The following is a 12,212-nucleotide window of genomic DNA, read 5'->3' as shown; positions in this document are numbered from 1 at the left end:
TCGGCTGAAGGAGACCAGCAGGTTGAGTCGCAGGTTTCTTGCGACGCTGGCACAGGTCACAAGATGTTACGTAGCAGCTAACGGAACGATAAAGGCCCTTCCAGAAAAAACCTCATCATATGCGATCATAAGTTCTGGAGATGCCTAAGTGCCCGGAAGTTGAGGTGTCATGAAACTGGACGAGGACATCCCTGCGCAGATGGTGCGGGACAACGAGCAGGAGCTCTGCACCGTTGGGGTTCATGTTGCAGCGGTAAAGAACGTCATCCTGAAGCAAGAACATGTTGAGTGAAAGGTCGAGGGTGCCGGATTGCAGACGGTCAATAAGACAGAGCAACGATTGATCTTTACGTTGTTCATCGGCAACATGGATGAAGTCTGTTATTGCTAAGACGTAGATGTCGAGGTCTGTTTCAGTTGAGTCGGATGGTTCAACGGGTTGGCGGGATAGTCAGTCGGCGTCATTGTGTAACTGGCCAGATTTGTACACTACCAAGAAAGTGTACTCCTGTAATCGTAATGCCCAATGGCTGAGCCTCCCTGTGGGGTCTTTTAAGTGTTTAGAGCCAGCAGAGCGCATGATAGTCTGTTACGACCATGAACGGCCGTCCATATAGGTATGGACGGAATTTCGCGACAGCCCAGACGCGAGCTAGGCACTCCCACTCAGTAATGTTGTAATTCCTTTCCGACTCTGACAGAAGACGACTAGCATACGCTATCACACGGTTGCCTCCGTTCCGTGTTTGGGCGAGGATAGCACCAATGCCATAGCCGCCTGCGTCAGTGTGAAGCTCTGTTCTAGCAGCTGGGTCAAAAATGAGCCAGCACACGTGGTGAAGTGAGGGCAGAGATCAGCGACGCTGTCACAGACCCCGTGAACGAGGCGCAGACGCCGGACTAAATTCCAAAGCCGAATTAGCTTCCGAAAATAATCCCACGAAAGCAAGGACAATTAAGAATGGGCCCTCTGGTGCGCCAGCGAACGGCGGTTGCTGTCCAAAGACCGAGTCAGAGCCCAGAGTTGTCAAAACACAACAAAATATATTCTTCACACAAGGCAGTTACACACACACTTGCACACTTAGGCTAGACACAACACAATACAAATCAGATGGGTATTAACAAACACAATAAAATAATTCACGACAAGCACTAAGAGTCCAACACGTAAAGTACAAAATGAAAAGGAACACTAAGTGTCCAATCGTATTCACCGTGTTGGTTGGTCTTGGAGTCAGACGATCTCGGCGTAGCTCGACCAAATCTCGAAGAAAGAACATCTTCCGGAAATGCAGACGCTCGATGAACTCGTCGACTAGCTTGCCGAGGAATCTCTTTTTTCCGCAGACGCTCGGTCTTCACGTTACATCACTTCACCGGTGCGGACTGCACTCCTTAATACTCACTGAATCCTGATTCCACTAACTGACATGCTCGCACGGCAGTTATATAGCTTCCGACAGGTCCTTCTCGAACATTCTATCGGAGTGTCGAATCTCGTAGCACTGGCCAAAGCTCGGAAGCTTCTACTCTTCTCGTACCTTCGACCGCCGCTGTCGGAACATTCTCGAGGGGGGGGTTAGATGACTCATGCCTGTTGGCTGCTATGCTCACGCTGTAGTTAATCTCTCTCGACTCGCCGGGGTGAGAAGGTGTCTCGGCGCGCGCGTGCTGCTCTCTCTCTCTCCTCCAGGTTAACGTCGCTTCGTCGAGTCTCTTCCAGACGTTTCAGCGCCGTTGTTAGCGTTGTTGCTTGAGGCGTATGCGCTCTCCCCCTCTGTTGAAGTTGCTGCGGGGCCGGCGTGTTCTTTCGTTGGCTTGCGCGACACTCGGCGCGCGCTTGGATTACGCGCTCTTTTGTGACACTGCCCCCCACTTTAAGAATATTATGCAATAATATTCAAGTAAACACAAAAGAAGCGCGCGCAAGAGTCCACTACGCACGAGTCCGTAAGTCCATAAATCAGTCCACCACAATTCACACATCACTTCACTCGCAATACATCGAATACAAACACAAGTCACACAGGTTCACTGGACTACACAATAACACATCGCTCGTGTAACTATTACACTTGTACTACACAAAATTCATATCTCGCGTGACAAGGCAAACATTTGAAATATAACATGTGCAACAAGTATACAAAAACTATGACAGGGTAGTTTACAGAACACAAACAAATACATAAACAAACACTCGGTGCACTCAACCAAAACACTTTGCACCACACACTAACCGTCAACACATTTAAATTCGAATAAGGTAACCGGCACCAACGTTCTCACTTCCTTTGATGTGTTCGACTCAGAACTGATATTCTTGGAGCAGCAGACTCCATCGTAATACCCTACTGTTGAGATGCTTGGCTTGCTTAATGTAGCAGAGTGGTTGATGGTCAGTCTGGACCAAGAAAGGTACTCCGTACAAATACATGTTAAATTTCTGAATTCCCCAAACAAGAGCGAGGCATTCCCTTTTGATGGTGCTATAGGAAGCTTCTCGGGGAAGTAACTTGCGACTGGCATAGGCTATCGGATGGAGTGTACCCTCATGAGACTGCATGAGGACGGCACCTAGGCTGGTGTCGGAAGCGTCGGTTCGCAGTATAAACATTTTAGAGAGGTTGGGAAGGCGAAGCACCGGGGGGCTGGATATGCACTGTTTGAGCTTCCTAAATGCCTCCTCGTGTACCACTGTCCATTGGACGATGTTGCTCTCGCCCTTCCTAGTCAGCTCTGTGAGTGGAGCACTGATCTCGGCATAATTCGGAATGAATTCTCGGTAATAGCTGGTTAAACCGAGAAAAGCCTGCACCTGACGCTTTGTCTTCGGTGCTGGTGCAGCTTGGATTTTATCCAGAGTTTTCCCCAGTGGTGCCAACTTGTTGTTCCCGACTCGGTGACCCAAGAAATCGATCTCTTCCGTTCCGAATTCGCACTTGCTTGGATGCACGGTCAGGCCCGCCGCTTCAATTCGAGCGAAGAGGTGTCGTAGGGACGAGATGTGCTCCTCCCAGGTTGCGCTCGCTATGAGCATGTCGTCGTAGTAGTGCTCGACGCCAGTAATTCCCTGGGTAATCTGTCGCATCAACCTGGCGAAGATGGCGGGTGCTGTCTTTATGCCGAAGGGCATATAGCGGAACTGGTACAGGCCGGATTTCGTCGAAAAAGCCGTTTTGAATTTAGACTCTTCGGAAAGTGGGATTTGCCAGTATCCCTTCACGAAGTCTAATTTAGAGAAGTATTTCTTGTTCGCGGCACTGGCGAAAACCGCGTCAGCTCTAGGCATGGGTTCTGAATCCGCAATTAGTACGTCATTCAGACGCCGGAAATCGACCACAAAGCGTTTGGTTTTGTCTGGCTTATCTACGAGTAGTACTGGGAAATTATAGGGTGACCTCGAGACCTCAATTATGCTGAGAGCCTTCATCTGTTGCACCTCAGCTTCAACATCCTTAGAGGTAGCAAATGGTAAAGGATACTGCGTAACGTGAATTGGGACGTCGGTTGTTAGCTCCAGGTGGCATTCTATCCAATTAGTCTTGCCCGGAACATTGGAAAAGATGCTGGAATACGTCGACATTGCTTCCTCCAGTTCTTCCTTTTGCTGACTGGTCAATTTGGGAGAGTATTTTACGTCTTCTACCCCTTCTGTCTTTACGTATTCCGGGACGGGGATTTCTTGTTCTTCCCCTGTGTCTCTTACCCCTACGATGGCTTGACATTGATTCGGCGTGTCTTGGGTTGTTTCTCGCTCAGTGTATTTTTTTAATAAGTTAGCGTGGAAGATTTTTGCGCCACTCGGCGTCTTCACGGTGTAGTCGAAATCCCCGATTGTTGCTTGGACTTCAAATGGTCCCTTCCAATGAAGTAGGAGCTTGTTGTGTTCGGTTGGAAGCAAGATGAGGACTTTATCACCTGGCTTGAATTTCCTGTCCCTTGTTTTCCGATTGTAGTGTTTCGCGTAGCGTGCTCCCGCTTTTTGAAGTTCCTCGTGGGCCAGGCGACACGTGGCTTCTAGTCGGTTTCGGAGGTACAATACGTATTCGTAGGTTGTCTTTAGATCCTCGCCCAGCTCTTGGTTGGTCCAGACTTCCTTCAGGATTGCCAGAGGCCCTCGGACATGTCAGCCGTATAGTAATTCGAAGGGTGAAAACCCGAGGCTTGCTTGAGGTACCTCTCTGTAAGCAAATAGCAACAGCCCTAGGTAACGGTCCCAGTTTTTAGGTTTTTCTGCGCACATGCGCTTGAGCATCATTTTTAGGGTGCCGTTAAACTTTTCTACCATTCCGTTGGCCATTGGGTGATAGGGAGTGGTGTGGAGTTGGCGCACTGATAGAAGGCATGCCACTTCTCTCATTAGTTCTGAGGTAAAATTAGTGCCTCTATCACTCAAAGCCTCTCGCGGCACCCCGAAACACGAGAACATGTCGACGAGAGCTTCCGCAACTCGCTCGGTCTCAATGCTCGGGAGTGCTACAGCGTCAGGATAGTGCGTGGCGCAGTCCATGAGCGTTAGAATATAGCGGTTCCCTCGTCCTGATGGTGGGTGGATAGGGCCTACTATATCAATGGCCACCCGCTTGAAGGGTGTGTCAATGATAGATGCTTTGCCGAGCGGCACATGCGGCACCCTCCCTTTTGGCACAGTGTGCTGGCAAATGTCGCACGATGCCATGAATCGTTTTACATCGGCGGTGACGCCGGGCCAGAAAAATTCTTCCTGGATTCAGTCTTTGGTTTTCTCGGCACCCAGATGACCAGCCATAATTCCGTCGTGGGCCAACTTCATTACTGTTTCTCGGCGACTCTTGGGCACTACGAGCTGTCGGATTTGACGTCCGTTCTTCTCCGTGTAGTACCTGTACAATAGACCATTCTCTCGCCGGAACTCCACTGTACAATTGCTGTTGCGGCATTTGAGATCATTGCCGATTTGTGAGAAACATAGCTTTAAGGACTCGTCTTGCTCCTGTTCTTTGGCATAGTTAAGAGTTCCGGTCGGGTTGTCCTCGGAATCGGGCGTGGAAAGGGGCTGGAAAGGCTTTGCCTGAGCCTTTGCTTGAGCTCGGGTGACAGCTGCCGCGGTGTTCTCGTCAGATGCTGATGGTTTTCCGCGTGGCTCTTCAATCGTCGATGTTTCGATCTTCGGCTCTTCTTCCAAAGGTTTCTGATCGTCTGGGGCGCGAACTCCCTCGATGTTTCCTAGAATTAGGTCATACAGTGGGCTGTCCATGCAAAGTGCAGTGACATTCCCACTTTAATAGGGGGTCTTGACCTCAATCTTGGCTTCGGAAAGCTTCTTAACCGTACCATCGACCAGGTAAACTAAACTGGTTTCACCCGTGAGCTCGTCGTCATTGACCAAGTCTCTTCGCACAATCACTGTGCTGCTGCCGGTATCTCGTAACACCGTGACTTGTTTTCCTGCAGTTTTCCCCGCAAGTACAGGCATTCCTTTAACTAGAAATTCTGGGCGTGGCGTCATCACAGCGTTAACTACCGGAATTCTTTTCCCATTTCGTAGTTCTACAAAGCCGGCGTTTATGTCTTCTTGGTGTTTTGGCGGGGCATACACACAGGATTCCTGGGGAGCTTCTTTCCCTCCGTTGCGATATGTATCGGCTTTGTGCCCAGTTCGCCCACATTTAAAACATTCATTGGGGCGCATAAAATTGCTCCGACAGTTGCTAGCATGATGGCCCAGTCGGTTACAGAGATAACACCTCGGAACAGGCTTCTGAGGGTTTCTCCTTTCATCGGATGTCGTCTTCTTTGCGTCCCCTGGCTCCTCTTTTCTGATCTTGGAGAGATTGGTGCCTCCCTGTGCTTCCAAAAATTGGTCTGCCAATTCCAACATATCTTGAAGCGGTTTAGCTTTCCTTTCTTTCAGATAGAGTGACAAGCTCGGGTGGCAACTGATGAGGAATTGCTCCTTGATCAGAAGCTCTCTAAGTGCACCGTACTCCTGTGCAGTCTCTGAAAGTTCGGTCCACCTATCAAAATAGTGACTGAGCCGTGCGGCAAATTGCGTGGCAGTCTCGCCATCGGCGGGCTTTCCAGTTATAAACTTGTCTCGGAAGCCTTCTACGGTGAACCTAAATCACTTCAGTAAAGCAGCTTTCACCCTTCCATAATTAGAGGCATCGGTTGGCGTCAGCCTACCGTACACACTAAGTGCTCCGCCACTCAAACACGTACTCAAAGCAGTGGCCCATTGATCCTCTGGCCAATTCTGGTTTTTAGCAACTGTCTCAAATCTGTGCAAGTAAGCATCCAGATCATCTTTTCTTTCATCGAATGCCACAAGCAGTTTGCTTGGGTTCAGACGGAAGCTAGTTTCTTCCCTTTCAGTGCTATCTACTCTTGCCTGAGCGGGAGCGTCTGTGCGCTGCTGCAAACGAAGTCGTTCGAGTTCTAACTCGTGCTGTCTTTGTCTTTCTCTCTCAGCTATTTCAGCTTCCCTCTGTCGCTCCATCTCCTCTCTTTCTTCTTTTCGCTCCATCGCCTCTCTTTCTTCTTTGGCCCTTTTGGCTGCTAGCCTCTCTCTCTTTCTAAAGCTTCTTTTTCCTTCAAGCTAACCCACTTCCGTAGTTCCGCTCCGGAAAGACCCATCTTTTCGCCAAGGGCAACTAATTTCTCGAGATCCATAATGCCCTTCAAAAATCTAGCCGCGTGCAAAAAATATCTGCCTAGATTTCAACTATCGAACTTCTCTCTGCACACAAGTTAGCAAAACGTGGTGCAACACTCAAAATCGTTTACAATGACAATGTTAACGACCCTAGGCTCTTTCTCCCTACTATGGACACACAATTTGCACCAGAAAGGTCCTGTCGCGGACGCCAGAAATATTGTCACAGACCCCATGAACGAGGCGCAGACGCCGGACTAAATTCCAAAGCCGAATTATCATCTTCCGAAAATAATCCCACGAAAGCAAGGACAATTAAGATGGGCCCTCTGGTGCGCCAGCGAACGCCGGTTGCTGTCCAAAGACCGAGTCAGAGCCCAGAGTTGTCAAAACACAACAAAATATATTCTTCACACAAGGCAGTTACACACACACTTGCACACTTAGGCTAGACACAACACAATACAAATCAGATGGGTATTAAGAAACACAATAAAATAATTCACGACAAGCACTAAGAGTCCAACACATAAAGTACAAAATGAAAAGGAACACTAAGTGTCCAATTGTATTCACCGTGTTGGTTGGTTTTGGAGTCAGACGATCTCGGCGTAGCTCGAGCAAATCTCGGAAGAAAGAACTTCTTCCGGAAATGCAGACGCTTGAAGAACTCGTCGACTAGCTTGCCGGGGAATCTCCTTTTTCCGCAGACGCTCGGTCTTCACGTTACATCACTTCACCGGTGCGGACTGCACTCTTAAACTCCCGAATTCCTGAATTCGACTAAACGATTCTCGCACGGCGGTTATATAGCTTCCACAGGCGTTCTAGAACATTCTTATCGGTGTCGTGATTTCATAGCATGGCCAAAGCTTCGGAAGCTTCTACTCTTTTCTCGTACCTTCGACCGCCGCTGTCGGAACATTCTCGAGGGGGGGTGATGACTCATCCTGTTGATGTATGCTCACGCGGTAGTAATGTCTGTCGACTCGCCGGGTGAGGAGGTGTCTCGGTGCGCGCGTGTGCTCTCTCTCTCTTTCCGGTTAACGTCGCTTCGTCGAGTCTCTTCCAGACGTTTCGGCGCCGTTGTTAGCGTTGCTTGAGGCGTATGCACTCTCCCCCTTTGTTGAAGTTGCCGCGGGGCCGGCGTGTTCTTTCGCTGGCTTGCGCGACACTCGGCGCGCACTTGGATTACGCGCTCTTTTGTGACAGACGCAAAGGAAGTCGCTTGGTCTGCTCCCCAAGAAAAGGTCGCATCCTTTTTGAGTAGGTCCATGAGGGGCCGAGCAATGTCCGCGAAGTTGAGAACAAAGCGGCGAAAGTAGGAGCAGAGCCCCAGAAAGCTGCGTACTTCTTTCGTGGACCGTGGAACCGGGAACTCGCAGACGGCACAGATTTGTCAGGGTCCGGTTGGACACCAGTAGCATCGACTAGGTGTCCAAATAATTTTATCTGGCGGCGTCCAAAGGTGCACTTAGATGAATTGAGCTGGAGGCCAGCCTGGCGAAATATGTCAAAAATGGCCGACAGATGAGGGAGTTGGCTTTCAAAGCTGGGCGAGAAAACGATGACGTCGTCCACATATCAAAAGGTCGACCGTTTAAGACCGCGTAGAAGAGTGTCCATCTTGCATTCAAAAGTTGCAGGTGCATTACACAACCCAAAAGGCATGAGCTTAAATTGGTAGAGGCCGTCGGGTGTGATGAATACGGTCTTTTCGCGGTCGCGGTCATTGACGGGAATTTGCCAGTATCCCGAGCGGTGGTCTAACGACGCGAAAATTTGGCACCAAGGAGGCAGTTGAGCGCATCATCAATGCATGGGAGTGGATACACATCCTTCTTCGTTACCCGATTGAGATGGCGATAAACGATGCAAAACCACCAGCTGTTGTCCTTCTTTTTCACAAGCACTGCAGGGGATGCCCAAGGGCTAGAGGAAGGCTCTATCACATCTTTATCAAGCATTTTCTCTACCTTCTTTTGGATGACTTGGCGCTCAGGATGAGACACTTGGTAAGGGTGCTTGCGAAGGTGGCTGGTGTCTCCAGTGTCAATGCGGTGGACCACGATATGTATATGGCCTAGTGGACTGTTCTCAACATCAAAAACGTCAAGTGAAGAAAATAGGATGCCTTGGAGCGCTTCACTTTACAAAGGTAAGAGGTCGGGGGATATCATTTTGTCCAGAAGTCCCTTGGTTGGCGCCGGTATGACAGGTTGAGTCACGGACTCAGCGTCAGCAGCGAATGCAGAAACAGTACATTCTTCCAGACGTGTCAGTTCGGCTAGTGAAATTCTTTGAGGAAGAATGTGGGTCAAAGTAGAAAAGTGGAGGACTGGAAGCAACATTCTATTGTTGGCAGCAACCACTATGGTATGAGGAAGTGCGACTTTGCGCGAGAGGATCAGATCTGTGAGGGGAGCGACCACATAGTCACCATCAGGGACTGGGGTAAACAGTGACATAAGAACGTAGATAGCAGCTTGAGCGGGTAGTCGTAGAAACTCCGTGAAACGTAGGCGAGTGTTACTTGATGCAACTTCAACAGGACACAATGGCAGTTCGAGCGGCAATGGATAAGGGCAGAGTAGGCGGTTAAGTCAATACCAAGAATGACATGTGGGCAAGCGTCGAGAACAGCGAAGAGAACTGAAGTGTGGTGGGCCGGCAACAGTAACGCGGGCAGTTAACGCGGGCATCGTCAGCTACTCGCACAGTAGGAGAGACGGCAGGTGTCGGCACTTCTCGTAGGCGGCGGCGGAGTGCAGAACTCAACAGATATATGGGTGCCAGTATCAATGAGAGCAGTAACGTTCACACTGTCGACGAGAACACCGAGCAAGTTGCGTCTTGAAGTAGAGGTCAATAGAGGTTTTTCTGCCCGTGCTGTCAATGCAGCCTCCCCTCCCGGAGCTACACTGGCTAGTTTCCTGGGTGGTGTCCAGAGTAAGCCGGAGAGGGAGAGCGACAGCATTCAGGGGAGCGCGAAAAAAAAATTAAATTATGGGGTTTTACGTGCCAAAACCAGTTCTGATTATGAGGCACGCCGTAGTGGGGGACTCCGGAAATTTGGACCCCCTGGGGTTCTTTAACGTGCACCTAAATCTAAGTACACGGGTGTTTTCGCATTTCGCCCCCATCGAAATGCGGCCGCCGTGGCCGGGATTCGATCCCGCGACCTCGTGCTCAGCAGCCCAACACCATAGCCACTGATCAACCACGGCGGGTAGGGGAGCGCGACTGGCAACTCTGAGGTAACGGCGATCAGCTAGCGCAGTGTCATTGTGCGGCAATATCGGCGTACGTCGATTCAGAGCTCGAAGAGAGACGGTGAGGTTCACGGGCCGTCAGGTGGTCATCGAGAAGAGATGGACTAGAATACGGGCCACGATCTTGGCGGCGGTCACTGGGGAAGCTTGGTCGGTAATACCGACGATTGTGGCAGTGATGTGAAATGTGGCTGATGCGAGAGCAAGAAAAACAGATTGGTCGATCGTCTGGCGTGTGAACCGGGGAGAGGAAGCGGCAGCAGCAACAATTGGGGCAGTGTGGTGTTCAGTGTGAGGACCGGAAGCGCACATGGGTGGAGGTGCATGACTGGTGTCTTGTGGAAATAGGACGCCTATATTTGCAACCTCTTGATGGACGAAACCTTGAATAAGGGATATGTTCACCAAATGGTCGTGAGCAGGTGCCTGATAAGTGGCTGAAGCTATGGCTTCGAGCTCCTGGCGAATAATCCTTGCTAGGTGATTAGGCATCGAGAACAGAGGGGCTGTCACGGGATTTTCACACGAGGAGGTCGCAGCTCGGTTTGGGAGTCTGTTAAAGCGTTGAGTAATCTGCCTGCTTTTTCCTTGTTCAAACCGCTGGCATTCTCTTATGATGGAGTCAACTGTGCTGCAGTGCTTACACATGAGTATGTTGAAGGCAGCGTCAGCTATGCCTTTCAACACGTGGCCAACCTTGTCCGCTTCTGGCACGGCTTTGTCAATTGTGCAGCACAAGGCTAGCACTTCTTGGATGTACGCGAAGTACGATTCCGTGGACGTTTGAGCTCTGGCCGCGAGCTCATGCAGGGCTGTCATTTGTCGTGCGACCAATCGGCCAAACGATTCGTACATCTTCCCCTTGCATATGTATCAACTACAGTATAGACCGCTTATAAGGTAAGTCGCCGGAGTCGTGAATATCTGCACTATTAGCGGTACTGCACTATAACCAAAACAAAGATTTTCAAGCCCTGCACGTATGCAAAACATGTAGGCCAAGCAGCCGCGCGTATCCGAGAATCGAAACGTGCGACTGGAAGTTTTGCATCCGCTTAAATTTACAAACGTTGAAAGGCTAATGTTCAAGTACCCACGATCTTCGCATGAAGCAGACAAAGTAATAATTAAAAAAAGAAATGTCTCAGTTTCGCCTGAAAAGCGAAGCATCAATTGCGATAGGAAATTAGTAGAGAGCTATAAGGAGTAGGGATAGTAGTTTTATCGGCTGCATAAACTTGACACATTCGCTTACTAACTGAATTAACAAGTGTGGTGTCAATGCGCACAAGCAAACATGAATAGACTCGATGACTGCAGACAACCACTGTCAAAACGCGGGCGTCGGGAAACGCGGCCGCCGCAGCGAGCGATGGTTCGTGCGGTTTATCGCTTCAACGGAAACTGAGCGGCATAAGCACAGCGCATACAAAGGTCAGAGCCGTGTGGAGATCGCTTTCAAGATACGGTGCGCACGACAACACTGACAGCTGGCACAGGTGCGAACGCATTTGTTGGCAGAGTAGAAGCCGCCCTCCCTCTCGTGCTGCCTTCCCGCTTTGCTCCTTTCGCGTGGAAGATTGCGTCGCAAGTTTCCCTTGCCGCTTCGCCCGGTTGCAAGATACGCATTTGGTGCTGCAGCACAGCGTCGCCCACCCTCCCTCCCATACCCCCACGGCCTTTCGCGTGATGGAAGTCGCGTTTGCTCTCCGCTGTGCGTTCGCTCTCCGTGAAGGCGCGCGTCCCCCATGCGCTTTCACTCGCACATACGGCGCGCGGCAGCAATTTTATCGCCCTTGGACTCATGCTACACGTCTCATGCTCCTCCTCTGCATCGCTCTCATTGATCTCCTCTCCCATCGGTGGGCGCACCTCGCTGAGAAGCGTGCTCGCTACCGCCCTTGTCGGCAAGATTTTCTCGCGGAAGCTGCATCATAACCAGTATTTCGTCTCACGCGGCTGCACTGTAAGCTGTATGCATATACATGGAGTGCTATGGGAAAATTAGCGGGAGTCTGAAAAGACCGTACTATATCCGGTCCTGCACTATAAGCAGTTACGTTAGAATTCCTTAAAGACCCCTCTAGGGGGTATTACATAAGGGGTGGGTTTACAATATAGCCACATGATGTCACTAACAAATAAAATCAGTTACATCATTCAAGAAAGTTGATGGACAAGTGATTGCTTTATTTGGTGGGAAAGGCTGTTCCATTCCGATGCTGCGCGCGCAAAAATTGAACACGAAAATGTAACAGTGGCGGCACGTGGGCGTGACACTTGAAGTTCATGGCCGACGC

This window comes from Dermacentor silvarum, chromosome 7, assembly GCF_013339745.2.
Source record: "Dermacentor silvarum isolate Dsil-2018 chromosome 7, BIME_Dsil_1.4, whole genome shotgun sequence".
NCBI classification, from domain to species: domain Eukaryota; kingdom Metazoa; phylum Arthropoda; class Arachnida; order Ixodida; family Ixodidae; genus Dermacentor; species Dermacentor silvarum.
Note: the sequence above shows the minus strand (reverse complement) of the source record.